This window comes from Phascolarctos cinereus, unplaced genomic scaffold, assembly GCF_003287225.1.
Source record: "Phascolarctos cinereus isolate Bilbo 61053 unplaced genomic scaffold, phaCin_HiC Scaffold_2;HRSCAF=192, whole genome shotgun sequence".
NCBI lineage: Eukaryota > Metazoa > Chordata > Mammalia > Diprotodontia > Phascolarctidae > Phascolarctos > Phascolarctos cinereus.
In genome coordinates this window covers 277864506-277884425 of record NW_027555625.1, presented here as the reverse complement: position 1 = coordinate 277884425, position 19920 = coordinate 277864506, and the positions used below count along the sequence as shown (strand labels likewise).

The 19920-nt window shown below is 39.8% G+C and overlaps 1 long non-coding RNA gene across 3 annotated transcripts in view; it reads left to right on the top strand.

Moving 5' to 3' along the window:
• Nucleotides 1-12913, top strand: part of LOC110207493 (uncharacterized) — a 69944-nt gene extending 57031 nt beyond the window's left edge. For 2 of the 3 annotated variants that reach the window (XR_013484746.1, XR_013484750.1), the window contains exons 4-6: nt 340-421; nt 1476-1546; nt 2918-7428. This is a non-coding gene — a long non-coding RNA (uncharacterized LOC110207493). Of the gene's footprint in view, nt 1-339; nt 422-1475; nt 1547-2917; nt 7429-12618 lie in introns of those variants that run through there. The other variant, XR_013484752.1, reaches the window with a different exon arrangement.
• The last annotated feature ends 7007 nt before the right edge of the window (nt 12914-19920 follow it).

Sequence of the window (19920 nt, the reverse complement as noted above, 5' to 3'; positions counted from 1 at the left end):
GCCAGTACCAGATTATTTTGATGATTACCACTTTATAAAATCGTTTGAGACCTTAATACGGCTAAGCCACCTTCCTTCACATTTTTTTTTCATTGATTCCCTTTATATTCTTGACCTTTTGTTCTTCCAGATGAATTCTGTTATTATATGAAATATTTTTGGCAGTTTGATTGGTATTACACTGAGTAAATAAATTAATTTGGGTAGAATTGTCTTCATTATCTTGGCTCTGCCTACCCATGAGCAATTAATAGTTTTCTAATGGTTTAGATCTGACTTTATTTGTGTGAAAAATATTTTATAGTTGTGTTCATACAGTTCTTTGGTTTGTCTTGGCAGGTAGACTCCCAAGGATTTTATGTTGCCTACTGTTTTTTAAATGGAATTTCTCTTTCTATCTCTTGCTACTGGACTTTTTTGGGTAAGACATAGAAATGCTGATGATTTAAGTGGGATTACTTTATTTTCTGCAAATTTGTTAAAGTTGATACTTATTTCCTCTAGTTCTTCAGTTGATTTGCTAGAATTCTCCAAAGATGCCATCATATCATCAGCTAAGAGCGATAGTTTTGTTTCCTTATTGCCTTTTCTAATTACTTCAATTTCTTTTTCTTGTCTTATTGGTATAGCTAGCATTTCTAGAACAATATTGAATAACAGTAGTGATAATTGGCATCCTTCCTTCACCCCTGATTTTATCTAGCTTATCCCCATTACAGATAATACTTACTTATGGTTTTAGATAAATACTGCTTATCATTTTAAGGAAAGCTCCATTTATTCCTATCCTGCCTAGTGTTTTTAATAGAAGTAGGTGTTGTATTTTATCAAAAGCCTTTTCTGCATCTATTGAGATACTCATAGGATTTCAGGGGTGGGGAACCTGTGACCTCTAAGCCACATGTGGCCCTCCAGGTCCTCACCTGCAGGTCCTCAAGTGTGGCCCTTTGACTAAATCCAAACTTCGCAGAACAAATTCCCTTATTAAAAGGATTTGTTTTGTAAAACTTGGATTCAGTCAAAAGGCCACTGCCAAAGACCTAGAAGAGGTCTGGCCTCGAGGCTGCAGGTTCCCCACCTCTGGTTTTGTTATTGATATGGTCAATTATGCTGATAGTTTTCCTAATATTGAACCAGACTTGTACCTCTTTTATGTGAGATAATTGGCCCATTCTACCTCTCCCTTCCCTCTTCTCCCAGTGCATCCCTCTTTCTCACCCCCTATATTTTTATGAGATCATCCCAACAGAATTGACTCACACCCATGCCTTCTGTCTATGTAGACTCCTTCTAATTGCCCTAATAATGATAAAGCTCTTAGGAGTTACAAATTTCATCTTCCTATATAAGAATATAAACAGTTTCACCATATCAAGTCCTTTATGATTTTTCTTTCACATTTACCTTTTTATGCTTCTCTTGAGTCTTCTTTTTGAATGTCACATCATCTATTCAGCTCTGGTCTTTTTTTTCAGGAATGCTTGGAAGTCTTCAATTTCATCAAATATCCATTTTTCCCCTGAAGGATTATAATCAGTTTTTCTAGGTAGGTTATTCTTGGTTGTAATCTTAGCTCCTTTGCCTTCTGGAATATCATATTTAAAGCTCTCTGATTCTTTAATGCAGAAGCTGTTAAATCTTGTGTTATCCTGTGGCTCCATGACGTTTGAACTGGTTCTTTCTGGCTGCTTGCAATATTTTCTCCTTGACCTGGAAGCTCTGCAATTTGGCTATAATATTCCTGGGAGTTTTCATTTTGGGTTCTCTTTCAGGAAGTAATTGGTGGATTCTTTCAATTTCTGTTCTGCCCTCTGAATCTAAGATTTCAGGGTAGTCTTCCATGATAATTTCTTGAAATATGATGTCTAGGCTCTTTTTCGATCATGGATTTCAGGTAGTCCAATAATTCTTAATTTATTTCTCCTTGATCTATTTTCCATGTCATTGTTTTTCCAATGAGATATTTCACATTTTGTCTACTTTTTCATCTTTTGACTTTGATTTATTGTTTCTTGATGTCTCATGGAGTCATTAGCTTCCACTTGCCTAATTCTAATTTATAAGGAATTGTTTTCTTCAGTGAGCTTTTTTTTAAAAAAAACCTCTTTTTCCATTTGGTCAATTCTACTTTTTAAAGAGTTCCTTTCTTCAGTGAATTTTTGTGCCTTTTTAAATTTGGTCTCTTCTATTTTTTTAGGGTGTTATTTTCTTCAATATTTTTTATGCCTTCTTTACCAAGCTGTTGACTCATTTTTCATGATTTTCTCACAGCACTCTCATTTCTTTTTCAATTTTTCCCTCTACGTCTTGTATTTGATTTTTAAAATTCTTTTAGAGTTCTTCTAGGAATTCTTTTTTTGTGTGCCTGAGACCAATGCACATTTATTGTTGAGGCTTTGGGTGTAACTGTTTTGCCTTCATTGTCTTCTTCTAAGCTGGTGTTTTTGACCTCCCTTTTCACCATGTTCTTTTGTTGTTTGCTTATTTTCCCAGCCAATTTCTTAACTTTTAACTTTATGTTAAAGTTAAGCTCTACTCCCAGAGTGGAGGAGGTACTGTCCCAAGCTTTAGGTTTTTTGCACAGCTATTTTCAGAGCTAATTCTGGGAATCTTTTAAGTTTTTAGTTCTTCCAAGGTGGTATGGTGCAAGGAGATGTGTGATCACTGTTCTCCTAGCCTAGGTGCTGGTCTGTGAGTGACCACAAGCATTCTTTTCTGCCCTGCAACTGTGACCACGGTCCCTGCTTCACTTCAACTACAGGTTGTAGTGTGTTAGTACTTCTTCTAGCCTTGGTACTGTGATCAGGAACCACATACAAGCAATGCAACAAGGTTCTACACCCAGGACCAGCAAAAAGTCCCTTTTAATATCCTTCTGACCAGTTGTCTAACCCCTTTACTATCTGTGTCTGGACAGCTCTGGAAGCCTCACTGCCAATTCAGTTACCCCTAAGGCCTTCTGACCACTTGCCAGCCATAACCTTTGCTGGACTGCACTCCACTGTGAGTAAGACAGATTTTTCCTGCCAATCTTCTGAGTTGTCTTGGACTGGAAAATTGTTTCACTCCATCCGTTGGTTAGTTCTGCCACTCTAGAATTCATTTTGAGGCATTATTTTAAAGCTGTTTTGGGGGGAATTGGGGAAAGCTCCAGTGAGTCTGTGTCTTTATTCTGCCACTTTGTTTCCACCCTTATGATACTGTGAGTTTTCAATTGAGATTAAATAATTTCAGGGGTGTGAATGGTCATTTGGGGTACTACACTTCAAAAGCCTTTGTGAAGCTCAGCAGATTTCAGTGCACCCAATTTTTAAGGAAGATGGATATCTTCTAGTGGGATGAGATGGAGAATCATACCTGGATAGCAGAGTGAAGCCAAAAGAAGTTGATGGGGAAACAATACTGTTCACTCATTTGCTGTGCACCACCACTCTAAAGTTCTCTCAAGTTCCTGTTTCAGCATTGCTGTGGATGACTTCAGCTTTCAGTGCTCTGCTGAGAAGCTGCTGCTGTGGACACTAACTTACCCCCCTGCCATGAGTGGTGTGATAGATGTTGCCCCACTGTGTTGTGGAGGAAGAATTTAGATAAGCTGTCCTCAGGAGATGTGTATTGGGAGGGAGTAGGTTTGCACAATAAGGCAAGAGAGTACTAACTATTTGATTTAACTCCTTCTCACACACCTTGCATTTTACTCAAAGTAAATGTCCTTTCCTTTACAATGACATCATGTGATTTATTCTGGCTCTATACGAGGAAATCTAGTAGAAGAGGGAACTCATGCTGGAGAAATAAAACCTTAAGCACTTATTATGTTCCAGGCCCTGTGCTAAGTGCTGGGGATCCAAGCAAAAACAAACAAGGCAATCGCTGCCTTTATTTGCTTTCCAAAGGGAGAAGACAACTGTTGAGGAGTAGAGAAAAGCAGAGGGACAACCTCTGATGGGGCATGGTAAGGAGACAACTAGGAAGGGGCCTGGAGGATTGGACACTAAGATAAAGCAAAATTTTATCAGGACCAGGGGAACCAGGGATAGAACTATGATTATTAATTATAGACTGAAATATAAGGATTACCTCTTGAGTGCCACGGACCTGGCACTGTAGGAGTAGCCAAAAGTAGATGTGTTTGGGGTGCTACAGTTAAGGAGGCTTCATCCAGAATAGTGCTTTTTATCTTTTGTAAGGTAATTTTGAATATTGGGGTCAAACTAAATCTATTAACTAATACCCACTGAAGACTGATATCAAAAATTTTCCATTGAAATCCCTAGACCAGATGAAATTTGAAATAACCATAACCTAAAATGAATTAATTGTCAGAGAAATTGTTTATTGCTGAAGTGACCTTGGGAAACTGTCAGTGTATAACTATTTTTAGTTACCCCGAGTATTGTTCTTGGAGAATTGGTGCCCTGTGGCAAAACTTTGACCCTCCTTGAGGACTGTTGGTTTAGTGGGGTGCCTAGTTGGTGTTATAGTTAAGATGTTAGAAAAACATTACACGGAGGTATGGACATTTTGGGAAAATGTCAGGTACTCTCTACCCAGGGATGAAGGTGAATTGATAGCCACATTGTGGAAAGTGAAACAGTGGCATATTCAAAGAAGTTAATAGGGCTGTTTGGAAGCTAGTTATTAAACCTCCTTCTGCTAATTAGGAGATAATGAAAAAATTTAGTGCATTCCTAGTGAGAGAAAAGATGACTGAAGATGAGATGGGAGACCTACCTGGGGGGACATCATTGTCTATGGCAGCCCATGCTGCAGGAGCAGCAGCAGCTTTGGAATCTCATGATGCATTAGCTTTTTTTTTTTTTTTGGTGGGCAATCAGGGTTAAGTGACTTTCCCAGGGTTACATAGCTAGTAAGTGTTACGTGTCTGAGGCTAGATTTGAACTCAGGGCCTCCTGGCCCCAAGGCCAGAGTTCTATTCACTGCACCACCTAGCTGCCCCATGATGCATTAGCTTTATAAATATACTGCATGGGGTCCTGCACTTGGAGTCAAGAAAATTTGGGTTTTGAAGCCAACTTTAAATATTCATTAGCTCTGTGATTTTGAATAAGTCATTTAATGTCTTTGAGCCTCTAAATTCACTATCTATAAAATTAGTTGGTTGGACTCAATGACCCCTAAAATCCCTTCTAGCTTTAAACCTATGATTTTATCATCCTTGATTTAGTGGGTCAAGCAATTGGCTAGTGATATGTTCCTCAATAACCAGTAATTTTAAAACCATGATTAGTCAAAGAGCCAGTCCTAATAGAATGGACTGAATGTAGACTGCTATGGTCCACAAGATGACAAAACCTTTCAGCCTTGGCCAGGACATACCACTGAAGTAATGGAAGTGAGGCAAGAGAATAGTGTGGGAAAATGCAGGAGACAAATGGAGAGCCTCTGGGGATATGTGTTTTGCCTCACAGGTTCCTTAAAAAGGCAAAAGGACTATTTGTATAAAAATATTTATAGCAGCTCTTTTTGTGATAACTAGGAATTGGAAATTGAGGGCCCATCAATTGGGGAATGGCTGAACAAGTTGTGGTATATGAATGTAGTGGAATACTATTGTGCTATAAGAAATAACAAGCAAGATGATTTCAGAAAAACCTGGAAAGACTTATATGAACTGATGCACAGTGAAGTGAACAGAACCAGGAGAATATTGTACACAGTAACATCAACATTGTCTGATGAAGAATTGTGAATGACTTAGCTATTCTCAGCAATACAGTGATCCAAGGCAATCCCAAAGGACTAATGATGAAACAAACAATCCACCTACAGAGAAAGAACTGATATTGTTTGAGTACAGACTGAAGTGTGCTATTTTTCACTTTCTTTCACTTTTTTCTTCGAGTCTTCTTGTAAAAATGACTGATATGGAGATGTTTTACATAATTGCATATGTATAACCTATATATGATTGCTTAGTGTCTCAGGGAGGGGGAAGGGAAGGATATAACTCAAAACTTTAAATAAAAATTGAAAAAAAAACCCAAAAAGGGCAGCATTCCAAGGCCATTCTGTCTTTATGCTGACAGAGGTTAGGTAGACAACTTGTGCAGAAAGTGCACAAGAAATCTTTGTGCCATTCTTCTGTGCTTGCCACCATTGTGGAGGGAAGGGCTCTGACTTCAGACTATTTGTAAAAGTTATTTCAGAGAGGAAAGGTCAAAAGAGAATATGGAGCAGATGGACTAACATTGGATTGATCCAAGTATCTGGGGGATTGGCATTTGATGAAACCTTTGGGTACACCAATAAGTGAAGGAAGAAAAAGGATAGCATTTTGGTTACTTGGAGTAAATATACCTGGTAAAGAAGACAGAGGCAAAGATGGTGTCAAGGATGTGGGTAAAAGCCCCTTTTAGATTTGATCGGGGCAGCTACAGATAAAGGGACCAAAAATGTGGCTGAGCAGGTATCAGAGGCAATGAATGACCTTACTCCCTGGGTTCAACTTGCCTTTATACCTTTTCTCTACATGCTCATCTGTCTACATGGGCAAACCTGAAAGACTTAGGGTTTTTAAAAACTGGAGAATGCTGAGTCCTCAGAGATGTTTAGGACTTATTAGATAAACAACTATTACCTGATTTATAGCCCAGCCTTCAGAGGCTCGGAGGATATTGGAGAGTCACCATAAGCCAGAGTAAGGCTTTAGATCTAAGGAGCTAAGGGGCATGTACTGGCAAGAGAAATTGGGGAATAAAAAGAAAAGACCTAGACCAAGGTCATTGGCCTTATGTTTTTCTCTTAGAGAGCTAGACAACTGGGGCATATATATGAGGTCACAGAACCCCCAAGCTCTTAGGAAACAGAACAGAAGAGGTTTCTGCTGGTCTTTGGGCAATAATTTCTGCTTTTCCTAAAAGACTTGGCTAAAAAAGTACAACAGCTTTCTAACCAAGTACTTCAACTGAGCCAGAAGCTGGAATTAATGGAGACTCCATTCAAGCAACATTCACAGGAACTAGTCCTGCACCACCCAGTGGCATCTAGTAACACTCAAAAGTACCCCGTTGAGTAGGGACCTTCAGGTGTCAGCGGAGCTGTATCTGCCAGTGTCTGGCAAAGGGGCATCTGCAGAGACTAAGAAACCAGAGGGGAGCAGGCCCTTTGAGCAAGAACTATGAGCCCTGTGTAAATAATGGCAGCACAATACGTTGATAGAAGATAACACATTTCCTTCTTGTGTATTCCTCCATGCGTTTGCCGTGGCCATACATATTCCTTATATTTGTGCCTCTCCACTTGTGTTCTCTATATGTATCCACTTTTTCCATAGACGTGTAGTTATTGTAACAATAAAGTTAATAATGGTAATTATATACAATGCACACACACATGTAATTGCTAACATGTATATAGTACTTCAAGGTTTGCAAAACACTTTACTAATATTACCTCATTTTTTCTTAAAGCAGCCCTAGACATAAATGTTATTATTATCTCCATTTTATGAAGAAGGAAAAATGAGACAGATGGAAGTTAAGTGACTTGCCTGGAGTCACACAGCTAATAAGTGGATTTGAACTCAGGTCTTTCTGACTCCAATCTATTTCTGCTTCAGTCTGTTCACTGTCACCTAGCTGCCTCTTACTCTTGTGGAGAGCACACAACTAGGTTTATGAAGGAAGATTTGTTTGCTATTTTTTTTTACTATGCCATTTCATTCAATGCCTTTGCTTTTAACCGACTGTGTCCTTTGTCTAACTATGAATGGTAAATATATCAGTGGGGGCTCATGAGCTTTATAGGAGTGCAGAAACACTAAGTACCTTGAACCTGGAATAGCTGTTCCCTGGAGGACAAGTCCTACAAATTGGAGGTGCCCCCAGGTGCTATGATGAGCACTGAAGTCAGAGACAGAAAAACACATTCTTTCCAGTTACACACATTCTTCTCAGATATGAACCACTGAGACCAAAGGAGACACCAATTTAGAAGAATCAGATGATAATAAATGATTTTGGGGAAAGAGAAGAGTATGAAAGATCCTCTCCTGCTGGAAGAGAAGGGCTTGGGGTAAAAGGTCAGGACAACTCACTACAGGAACATTACCAATATTCAGCCAAAGAGGCCAAGTTGTATTTTGCTGTAATTGTGGAAAAGATGGGTAGATTTTAGATATATTAAAAAGAAGAAGGAGGCGGAGCCAATATGGTGGAGTAAAAGCAGTGACTTGCTTGAGTTCTCCCCTAAGCCCTTCCAAATACCTGTAAAAAATGGCTCTAAATAAATTCTAAAGCAGCGGAACCCACAGAAAGACAGAGTAAAACAAATTTCCAGACCAAGACAAACTAGATGTTTGATCAGAAAGGTATATCACGTCAGGCAGGGAGAGGAACGCAGTTCGGCATGGGCACGCAGGCAAAATAGACCTCATCGAACCTGGAGCAGGCCCCTCAGGGGACTGAATCACAGGCAGCTGTGGTGGTTTCCTGATTTCTCAACCCACTAATGCCAAAGACAACTTAGAAGGTCAGTAGGAAAAGTCTGTGACTTCGGTGAGAGAGAAGCTCGGTCCCAGGGGCAGCTAAGTGGCTTAGTGGATAGAGCACTGGCTCTGGAGTCAGGAGGACCTGAGTTCAAATCCAGTCTCAGACCTGACACTTGACACTATCTGTGTGACCCTGGAAAAGTCACTTAATCCCAATTGCCTAGCCAAAAACAAAAACAAAATTAAAAAATTAAAAATTAAATAAAAAAAGAAGCTCAGTTCCAGCCCCAGTCCCCAAGCACAGCCCCGGGGCGATGGCTGCTTCTGGAGCTTCCAGACCAGACTGAAGGAGAATTGGGTGGCTGATCAGAGGAGGATTTCAGGGATCTTTTTGCTGGTGCAGGATTCTCTTGCTTTGCCCATGCTTGGATCTGGGTCATAGTTCTGGGTGGTGGTCCTGGGGCAAGGAGGAGTACTGGCATAATGAAGCTTGTAGTGGTGGTGAAGAGTAAATCCTCTTCACAGTTCCAAGGAAAAAAAGAGTGCTTGTAGTCACTCATAGACCACAGCACAGGCCAGGAAAGGAGTAAACACCTCGCCCCTTATCATACTACCTTGGAAGAACTGAAAATTTACAGGTCCATAGAAGTATCTTTGAAAACAGCTGCACAAAACCCCCAGAGCTTGGGACAGTACATTCTCCACGCTGAAAGCAGACCCCTACCTTAACAAAGAGTTTATAACTCAAGTAATTGGTTGGGATCATGAGCAAACCTTGCAAAAAAAGTCAGACTATAGAATCTTTCTTTGGTGACAAAGAAGATCAAAACATATAACCAGAAGAAGACAACAAAGCCAAAGCTCCTGCATCCAAAGTCTCCAAGAAAAATATGAATTGGTCCCAGGCCATGGAAGAGCTCAAAAAGGATTTTGAGAAGCAAGTAAGAGAAGTAGAGGAAAAAATGGGAAGAGAAAGGAGAGTGATGCAAGAAAATCATGAAAAACTGTTCGCCAGCTTGCTAAAGGAGACCCCATAAAATACTGAAGAAAATAACACCTTAACAAATAACCCAGGGGCAGCTAGGTGGCACAGTGGATAGAGCACCAGCCCTAAAGTCAGGAGGACCTGAGTTCAAATGTGACCTCAGACCAAGCACTTGACACTTACTAGCTGTGTGACCCTGGGCAAGTCACTTAACCCCAATTGCCTAAAAAAAAAAAAGCCTAATCCAAATGGCAAAAGAGGTCCAAAAGGCCAATGAGTCAAAGAATGCCTCCAAAAGCAAAATTGGCTAAATGGAAAAGGAAGTCCAAAAGCTCATTGAAGAAAATACTTCCTTAAAAATTAGAATGGAGCAATTGGAAGCTAGTGACTTTATGAGAAATCAAGACAGTGTAAAACAAAACTAAAAGAGTGAAAAAATAAAAGATAGTGTGAAATATCTCATTGGAAAAACAACTGACCTGGAAAGTAGATCCAGGAGAGATAATATAAAAATTATTGGATTATCTGAAAGCCATGATCAAAAAAAGGGCCTAGACATCATCTTTCAAGAAATTATTGGGGCAGCTAGGTGGCATAGTGGATAGAGCACTGGCCCTGAAGTCAGGAGGACCTGAGTTCAAATCCGGCCTCAGACCAAACACTTGGCAGTTATTAGCTGTGTGACCCTGGGCAAGTCACTTAATTCCAATTGCCTTAAAAAAAGAAGAAATTATCAAGGAAAACTGCCCTGATATTTTAGAACCAGAGGGTAAAATAGAAATGGAAAGAATCCACTGATCACCTCCTGAAAGAGATCCCCAAAGGAAAACTCCTAGGAATATTGTAGCCAAATTCCAGAGTTCCCAGGTCAAGGGGAAAATATTTCAAGCAGCCAGAAAGAAACAATTCAAGTATTGTAGAAACACAATCAGGGTAACACAAGATTTAGCAGCTTCTACATTAAGGGACCTGAGGGCTTGGAATATAATATTCCAGAGGTCAAAGGAGATAGGATTACAACCAAGAATCACCTACCCAACAAAACTGAGTATAATCCTTCAGGGAAAAAAATGGTCATTCAGTGAAATAGAGGACTTTCAAGCATTCCTGATGAAAAGAGCAGAGCTGAATAGAAAATTTGACTTTAAAATACAAGACTCAAGAGAAACATGAAGCGGTAAACAGGAAAGAGAAATCATAAGGGACTTATTAAGGTTGAACTGTTTACATTCCTGCATGGAAAAATGATATTTATAACTCATGAGACCTTTGTCAGTATTAGGGTAGTTGGAAGGAAAAAATTATATGTATGTATATAGATAGATAGATAGAGAGAAGGCACAGAGTGAGTTGAAGATGAAGGGGTGATATCTGTAGAATAAAATTAAGGGGTGAGAGAGGATTATACTGGGAGAAGGAGAAAGGGAGAGGTAGAATGGGGTAAATTATCTCACATAAGACAGGCAAGAAAAGGCTTTTACAGTGGAGGGGAAGTGGGGGAAGGTGAGAGGGAATGAGTGAATCTTAATTCTCATTGGATTTGGCTCAGTTGGGTATGGAAATCTATCTTAACCTATAAGAAAATAGGGGGGGAAGGGGACAAGAGTGCAGGGGGATGATAGAGGGGAGGGCAGATTGGGGGAGGAGGTAAACAGAAGCAAACACTTCTAAGGAGGGACAGGGTCAAAAGAGAGAATAGGATAAATGGGGGGCGGGATAGGATTAAGGGAAATATATTTAGTTTTTCACAACATGACTACTGTGGAAGTGTTTTGCATGACTACACATGTATAACCTGTATCGAGTTGCTTGCCTACTCAATGAGGGTGGGTGGGGAGGGAAGAAGGGAGAAAATTTGGAACCCAAAGTTTTAAAAACAAATGTTAAAAAAATTGTTTTCACATGCAATTGGGAAATAAGATATACAGGAAATGGGGTATAGAAATCTATCCTGCCCTACAGGAAAATAGAAGAGGAAGGGGATAAGAGAAGGGGGGTGGTGATAGAAGGGAGGGCAGATTAGGGGAAGGGGTATTCAGAATGCATGCCATCTTGGGGTGGGAGGAGGGACAAGATGGGGAGAAAATTTGCAATTCAAAATCTTGTGGAAGTGAATGTTGAAAACTAAAAATAAATAAATACAAAAAAAGAAGAAAAACACGGAATTGATTTGCCACAAGCTGATGGCCATTGAACAGCTTTAGGAAATGGAGATGGGGCTCAGAGACAGGGATCAACTCAGGTCCCAAAGAACTTAACTCTTATAAGGACAAATAATAGTTTTAAAGGGGAGTGAGGCAGAAGGAGAGATGGAAAAACAAGACATTCCTGATCAGAGAGATGAATTTCAGAATCTAGATTAGAAGAGTTAGGAGTCACAGTGAATCATTTAAAAAATAGTTTCTAACTCTGAAAACCTTGAGTAGAAGCTCCCACATGGCCATCCATTACTCTGAGGAAGAGACACAATTGTGCCAAATGCTTTTCATCACAGAGAGGACAAATCTACCTGTTCTATAGAAATGCTAATGGTAACACCAGCTCTTCGTGACAGACCCCCGGCCTAAGCGTCCCAAACTGCTCTTGCACGAAAGAAAGTGTTTAAACACTCCTCTAATCATATCCTACATTAGGGGGAATTAATGTTTCACCTTGTTTTTGCTTCAAACGGAAAGTTTCTCAGCTACTTATCCAAGAAGAGGAGGCTACCTAACTCACAAATTAACTCATCATTCCCATCACTATGCACAGGATTTCAGAAACTTGTAGCAAAAGGATCCCATGATTTATGTACCTTCACATCACTAGAAATAAAATATGCACGATTTCATGGGGTAAGCTGGGGGAAGGAAAACACTTTTATGCTCTGGTAGAATTGGAAGTTTGATATAGAGGGCAGTGACCCAGCTTGGGAGTCAGAAGGCTTAAGTCTGAATCCTGGATCTCTTAATTACTGTTTGTGTGATGATAAACAAGTCATGTTTCCCCTTTGAACCTCAGTTTCCTTCTCTGTAAAGGGGATTAGATTGGATCAACTCTATAATGCTATTCTACTCTAAATCGATGGTTCTTTGGTTCTCAAGACCCCTTGTTGACATTCCATCCAGTGGGGCAAACCACAACCTATCCAGCTGCACAGCTCATTCTAAACAATTCTTGATCATGTCCTTCTGCTATTCCGCAGGGAATTATATCCAACATGCTGGAGACCTCCTTCGATTTTGCTGGACTTTACAAGGACACCAATAGAGCATGCTGGTTGTATGTGGTTTCTGCCCAATTTATTTTCTTTTTTTGTTATGTATTTCTTGAACTAATTTATTTAATTATCCTTTGATATATTTGTCAAAGTCTTCACTATTTCTCTGCCAAAAATTTACAAACAATTCTACTTTTCTCTGTTTGCTTCACATGTCTCTTCCTGCCCCCAGCATATTTCTATCCCCAGATGTGTGAGAAGAATAAAAACGTTTTTATGATGTTCATGTTTATGTATGGCACTTATGGCAAAGGGGCAGTGATTTTGTGGTAGTCCTACATGGGTGCACAAGCTCTTTCTGTGACACCAAAACAAGCAATTAAGAAGGGAAAAGTTTGGGGCAGCAAGGTGGTGCAATGGATAGAGCACTGGCCCTGGAGTCAGGAGGACCTGAGTTCAAATCCAGACTCAGACACTTGATACCAGCTGTGTGACCCTAGGCAAGTCACTTAACCCCAATTGCCTCACCAAAAAAATGAAGAAAAAGAAGGGAAAAGTTTAGTTCAACAAAAATTTTTGATTGCTCTACCATACAATTGGTTTTGAACCAAATGTATTAGCAAGGTATTTTGATATCATGAAGGCTCAGCCTTAGAAATACTACTAGATTATAAGCTCACTTCTAAACTGTGACTTCTTGGAATTCAGGGATCATTCTTTATTAATCTCTGCATCCCTCTCCCCACCCCACTCAGAGCCTAAAAGAGGACCGTGTCCATAGCAGGCATTTACTAAATGTTTATTGAATGAATGAATGAATGACTGCAGTGCTGGAAGCAAGGTGAATGACACTAGCTCTCTCAAACCCTAGGAAGCTGGTCATATTTTCCCTGTCTGTCAGAGTTAACGCATACCGAGTGGCTTCATTCAATCATTCATTCATAAAAGGCAGCATGGTGCAGTAGTAGACAGAGAGCCAGTCTTGGAATCAGGAAGGACTTTGTTTGAGTCCTGTCTCAGACACTCATCTAGCTGTGTGACCCTGGGAAAATCACTGAAATCTCTTTGTTCTTCAGGTTCCTCATCTGTAAAATGGGGATGATGATGTCTATACCATTTGCTGTTCAGGATTGTTATGAGGATTAGTGAGATGGCTTATAATCTAGTAGTATTTCTAAGGCTGAGCCTACATGATATCAAAATAAATCTTAAAGCACTGTGATAAGTAGAGTTATTCTTTCATTTAGCATGCATTTATTAAGGTCCTACTGTGTGCAGTGCATTGTGTGAGACAATGGGAAAACAAAGATGAAAAAAGACAGTCCCAAATTTCAAGGAGCTTATAAGTAGCAAGAAGAGATGACAACAACACACGGATATCAATGTAACACAAATGAGAATGAATGCCTATCAAGAGGTTCATGAAGAGATCCAATGGGCTGGACTTTTAAAAGGAGGCATCCCATGTGCTGTGATGCTTGTCACATAGCATTTAAGGAATGCTTCTTCACACATTCATCATTCTGATGTACAATGGTGGTTTAGAAAAAAGATGCTGGAAAGTTTTAGTTAGCAAAGACCAGGGGCATAAGAACCAAGCACATCAATTGATGCAAAAACTTGCTTGGTCTTTTGAGATATTCTTAAATTCCAGGCCTTCTCGTGTTAACTGTTCTTCATTTTCAGAGATCTTTTTCCTTTCTCTGGCCTGGGAGGTTCTTATTAGATGAAGGCAGGAAACAGCAACTGTAACATAAGTAATGTTTAACCTTGTGCTTTGTTGTAACTTATTTATTCATTTATTTATTTACTTTAAAACAAAGTGATTTGGGGTTTTCAAGTGTTTCCAATTGAGATTATTTTAAATGAAAAATTAAAGCTGAGTTTGGTCTGGCAATGGGGCGGAGCAAATTAAAGCCTCAGCCTTAGGCAACTTGGAAGACCCTTTAAAAATAGAAACTCAAACAAACTGTGTCCAATTCAGAGTAAGTTATGCACCATTTACTTTGTTTAGCCATGAGAATTCTCAAGTAGGAGCAGAATGTACCCAGACTAAGTGCATCCATGCATTCTGTAGCTCCTTATTGCTCTCAATCTCTCTGTCTCTCTCTGTCTGTCTCTCCTCTCTTCTCCCCCCACCTTTCTCTGTCTCTCTCTCTCCTTTCCTCTCCTCCCCGACCTCTCTCTCTCTCTTTCTCTCTGTCTCTCTCTGTCTCTGTCTCTATCTCTCTCTTTTCCTCTCCTCTCCTCTCCCCCACTACCACACCCTTTACAAAGTTTCTCCTCCAATTTTCTCTTCTAGAACAAGTCAACTATACCAGGGCCATTCAAGGCCAAGGAGGACATTCCTAACACCATAACAAAGATCAGTTCCTAGAGCTACATACCTCTTGAGGTCGCCCTGATTCTGATCTCTATCTTGAGGCTGACTCTCCACTTCTTCCATCTATTCCACACTTTTACATACTGGGGAGTTGTCCTTGACAAGCAGAGGAGTGACCAATAAAGAACAATAGGACACTTTTCATGAGCAGCCAATTCTGATGATTCAGGATAATGGGGTAAGGCCTCGCTATGGCCAAACAAAACCACAGTTCACAGACAGACAATGCATTTCGTGACATCAATTACAGTTTTCTCTGAAATGGTTACTTGATCCTTGTACCACCATATGAAAAACTTGAAAACCGTGAAGGTTAATGGCCTCACAAGCTATCCACAAATCCCCACAAGGATAATTGAGTGGCTGTGTGTATGCATGGAAGCAGCATTGGCCTGGGAATAAGGTGACCTCTTTCTGAGTTCTGTTTTTGCTGCTAGCTTGCCCTCTTACCTTTGGCAAGATGCATTCTCTCTCAGAACCTCAGTTTCTTCATTGTAAAATGAGGGGATTATACTAAAGTCATTTTTAGTTCTCAGTCTTCCAAGACTAGATAAACTCTAAAGTCCCTTCTTACCCTAAGATGATTTTCATGAATTGCCATGCAGTTGGGGAGGACAAACTGAAATATGAGTACAATAAGGATTTGACCTTAGTAATTATGGAGGAAGTGTTTAACCTTTGTGCCAGGAAAGATTGTGTGTGTGTGTGTGTGTGTGTGTGTGTGTGTATTTGTGTGTGATTAGGTTTAAGTCAGGGCTTAAGGGACCCCCCTGTAACCTCAATTTAGATCAGCTTTGCCACAGGCTCTCACCAATCGTAGCTATGGGTGCTCCAAATCCTTGTTTGTAATACAGGGAAGAAGGGAGGATTAAGTGATTCAGCATGATGGCAGAAGGCTAGGCCTGGAGTCAGAGGTCCTAGGTTTGAAATGGTCTTTTTCTTTTAGATGGCAGATGGCTTCAGCTATTCCTGGGAACTCTGTCTCCCTCTCTGTTAGTAATGCTTATTTCCCCTTCTCCTTCTCCTTCCATCCCCGCTCTGCACACTCTCTTATTAGGGATATTCCCGAGTCCTCCCTGTCCTAAAGCTTTGGACTCCACCATAGCTGACGGCCACACAAGGGGAGGCCAGCACACACAGTAGCTCCACTTCTAACCAGAACTTTAGAAGGATAGCTCAAGCTGTCATCAGGAACAGTTTTAGAATAACTCCAGTTGGGGGAATGATGAAAAGAAGCAGGGAAGAGACCAGAAGCTGAGATGGCCAAGGAACCCCAGGGGCCCTCTCAGGATAGTCTCCCTGGAGCTTCTCTCGCAGGTGGCTCAGTGGATACCCAAATAAGGATAGGGAAGAGAGACTGGACCTTTCATTGGGATAGGAAACTCTTCCCGTTGAGGTCATCACCTTCTCTGCAATTTACAGTCTTAGAGAGTTGCTTCCAGTGCTGAGACATAAAATGAGTTGCCTGGAGTCACCTAGCTGGTCTGTGTCAGAGGCAAGACTTGACACTGTCTTCCTGACCCTGTCTCCTTCTCCTCTAAGTACATTGCTAGCTTAGGCCTTGTATTATTTGCCATAGCACATAGATTTAAACCGCAGATTTAAAGGGACCTCAGAAGCTGTCCAGTCCAATTCTCTCATTTCATAGGTGTAAACTAAGGCCCAGGGAAGTGATCTGACCAAGGTCACACAGGCATAAAGGACGAAGGTAGGATTGGAACCTGAGTCCTTTTACTCCAGAGCCAGTAATCTTTCCTAAGTTTCTCTTGCTCAGGGTAAGATTTGCAGTTTCTCTAAGATCAGAACTGTGGGCTGGAAGCCATGTTATATGCAGCTCAGTTGAAGGAAATAGGAGCATTTAACTTGGGGAAAGGACTACAGATGTGTGTGTGGGGGGCATGTTTATTGCCTTCAGATATTTAAAAGGCTTATACGCGGAAGAAGAAATGGATTTGTCCTGCTTGCCCTAGAACCAATGGCGGGAAGGTGCAGAGGTAGATTTTGACTTGATAGGAAGACTTTTCTAACAATTGTTAGACCCTTGGTCAGAGATTTCTTTTCAGATATGGGTGAAAGCCCTGGAGGTCCCGTCTAACTTGGTGCGCCAATAATTGTAAGCTATTTATTGCTCTTTTCTATCATGATTTCTTGGTCATTCACCTCCTAAGTAATAATGTTTAGTTGAATAAAAGAGTGATTTTAGCAGCAAAACTAAGAGGGTTGGGATTTTGTGTGTTTGTGATTATTGTTATTTTTTTTTAAAAGAATGACTGATCTCAGCCCTTAGAAAAAAAATCAGCTTACTTAGGAGACATTAGTGGTATTATTGCCTCCTTTAATATTCGTGACAGTCTCCTGCAAATGTATCACAAGTTGGCATTTATTAGTGCTAGGCACAAGTAAGGGGCATGTTATTTGATTTGAATAACAGCTTGGAGCTACAGTTCGAGTCCAGAAATATATTAGTCAGAAACAATCTCATTTAATAACACAGAAACTAATAAAAGAAAAGTATTCCAACTGATTCAGAATTGAATTTATGAATATTGCTTAGCAGGATTAATGATCAAAACCTGAACCTGTTTGTCACGTTATAACAGACTTTTCCATTTAAATGCAAAACCAGAAGTCAATGAGTCCAATGGATTGTATATTGCTTTGAAGAAAAACCAGTTCATTTTACATGTAAGCTTTGAAATTGGCAATAAACTTTAATTACAGGGTCAGATAATCAAATTATAATCAAATAGCCGCACATAAAAATCTATGTTTGAAATTAATGAGACACAATCCTGCCAATCGGTATCACCACACCTCTGCAATTTACTAACAGACATTTCATTTTCATTTAAAAGTCACCTTAAGGACTTTCTCCTCAATTTTCATTGTGTAGCTTAATTTGATTTGGAAAATATTTCATTCTTCAACCATACACTGTAACAGATTTCCGTATTCATCTCACCATTTTCCTCTCTCCTCCCACCCCACCAGGATGTCTATTTTATAATTGACAATAAGATTTCCAAATTGGCGCTATTGTAAATATTTCCAATTGAGAGACAGTACGTACTGATCCATGTTAAGAGCCCTCAACTGGGTGTCATCTATCAGCGGGCAGGGAGGTAGCATCCACACTGTCCCTTGTGGGGAAGAAAGGGGGGTGAAGACATTTTCCAATGGAAAAAATACAGAAAACTTGAAACTATTTAAATAAGTAACTAGTTTCATGATCATAAGCTTGAGAAATAGTTTGAAAAAAAATCAAACCTTGCATGTGCTTAGTTTTTTGATAGAAGAGAGACATATGAAATGTTTAATTATACCTTGAAAACAATCCCAGATTTTCCTTTTAAAAATAGGTTCCATTCTTTTCTGTAATACTTCTTCTCCTCCTCTTCCTCCTCTTCCTCTTCCTCTTCTTCCTCCTCCTTCTCCTTCTATTTCTGACACACAGATGATGGGTAAAGTCTTTGAGAAGGGCCAGTGGGGGAGCAGGGATTGCTTTTTTGTGCTAAGAGCAGAATGCAGGCCTGCCTCCTCTTCCTTTCATGGCAGATGAGCCTAAAGTCTACCAAAAGAAGAGACCAAGAAGAGGGTAAAAAGGACTAGAGAGGGACAGTTAACATAGGAGGAAATATTACCAATAACAGCTTTGATTTTTTTTGAAACAAGATTTCAAGTTTTCTTTATTATAAATAGAGAAGATGAAGTTCCCTATTTATAGTTATATTCCTTATAGCTACTGGTACTACTGAGGTGATACCAGTAGCCATAAGAGTAATAATTAATAATAATAATGCACAGAATGTTCTAAGTCTCCATAGACATTTTGTTTTTTGAAGAATTTTAAAAGTGAATTGTGCTGTGGAAGAGAGAGCACTAGATTTGGAGTCAGAGGCCTGGGCTAGAATCTTACTTCTGCTCTTTACTATTACCTATCTGATTTTCCCTCTCTGGGCCTCAGTTTCCTTATCTGTAAAATGAGAAGGTTGGGTTATATCAAGGGTTCTTAACTTGGTTAAGGTTAAGGTAAAGGTTCTTAACCTGAAGTTATTTTTTAAAAAATCTTTTGATAACTGTATTTCAATATAATTTATTTCCTTTGTAAATCTTTGTAAGCAATTCTATGCATTTAAAGATATTATTCTGAAGAGGGGTCCACAGACTTCATTAGACTGCCAAAAGGGTTCATGATACAACAAGGTTAAGTACTCCTGAATTAGATGAGTTCTAAGGTCTTTTCCAGCTCTAAATCTATGATCTTGTGAGTTTTCTTTAATAACATTTGTTTTTCTGACCTCCTTGGGAAGGTGGAAAGGTTGTAGATTTAGAGCTGGAAAAGACCTTTCCAGGCCTTCTCATCCAACCCTCTTAATTCACAAATGAAGATAATCAGGCCTAATAAGGTTAAGTGATTTCCCCAAGGTCATAGAGCTTGTAAGTGGTAGTGCCAGTATTCAAATCTAAATCCTCTGATTTCAAGACCATCTTACTTTCCACTATGATTATTAACCCAGTTTTATAGATGGGAAAAGCTGAGGCACAGAAAGGTCAAGGGTATTGTTCAGCTGGTAGGAGGAGGTTAAATGGAACTTAATGATGAGACCTGAAATCGTTGCTTCCCAGGCCACTGCTATATTTCAATGGCAAATTCAAACACTTCAAATGAATGTAGCTTAACATTGTGGCAATGTTGACTAGAGAATAAAGGACTGGTCTTAAAGTTATGGAGACCTGAGTTCAAGTCCTGATTCTGATACATCCTACATGGCCGTGGACAAAGTAATTTAAATTCCCAGGGTTCCAGACAATTAAAGAGTCGTCTGCAAGTTAAAGATAAGTGCCAATCTTTATCAGTGGAGGGAGTTTCCACGTCTAGAATTCCCTACTCGTTTGGACAAAAG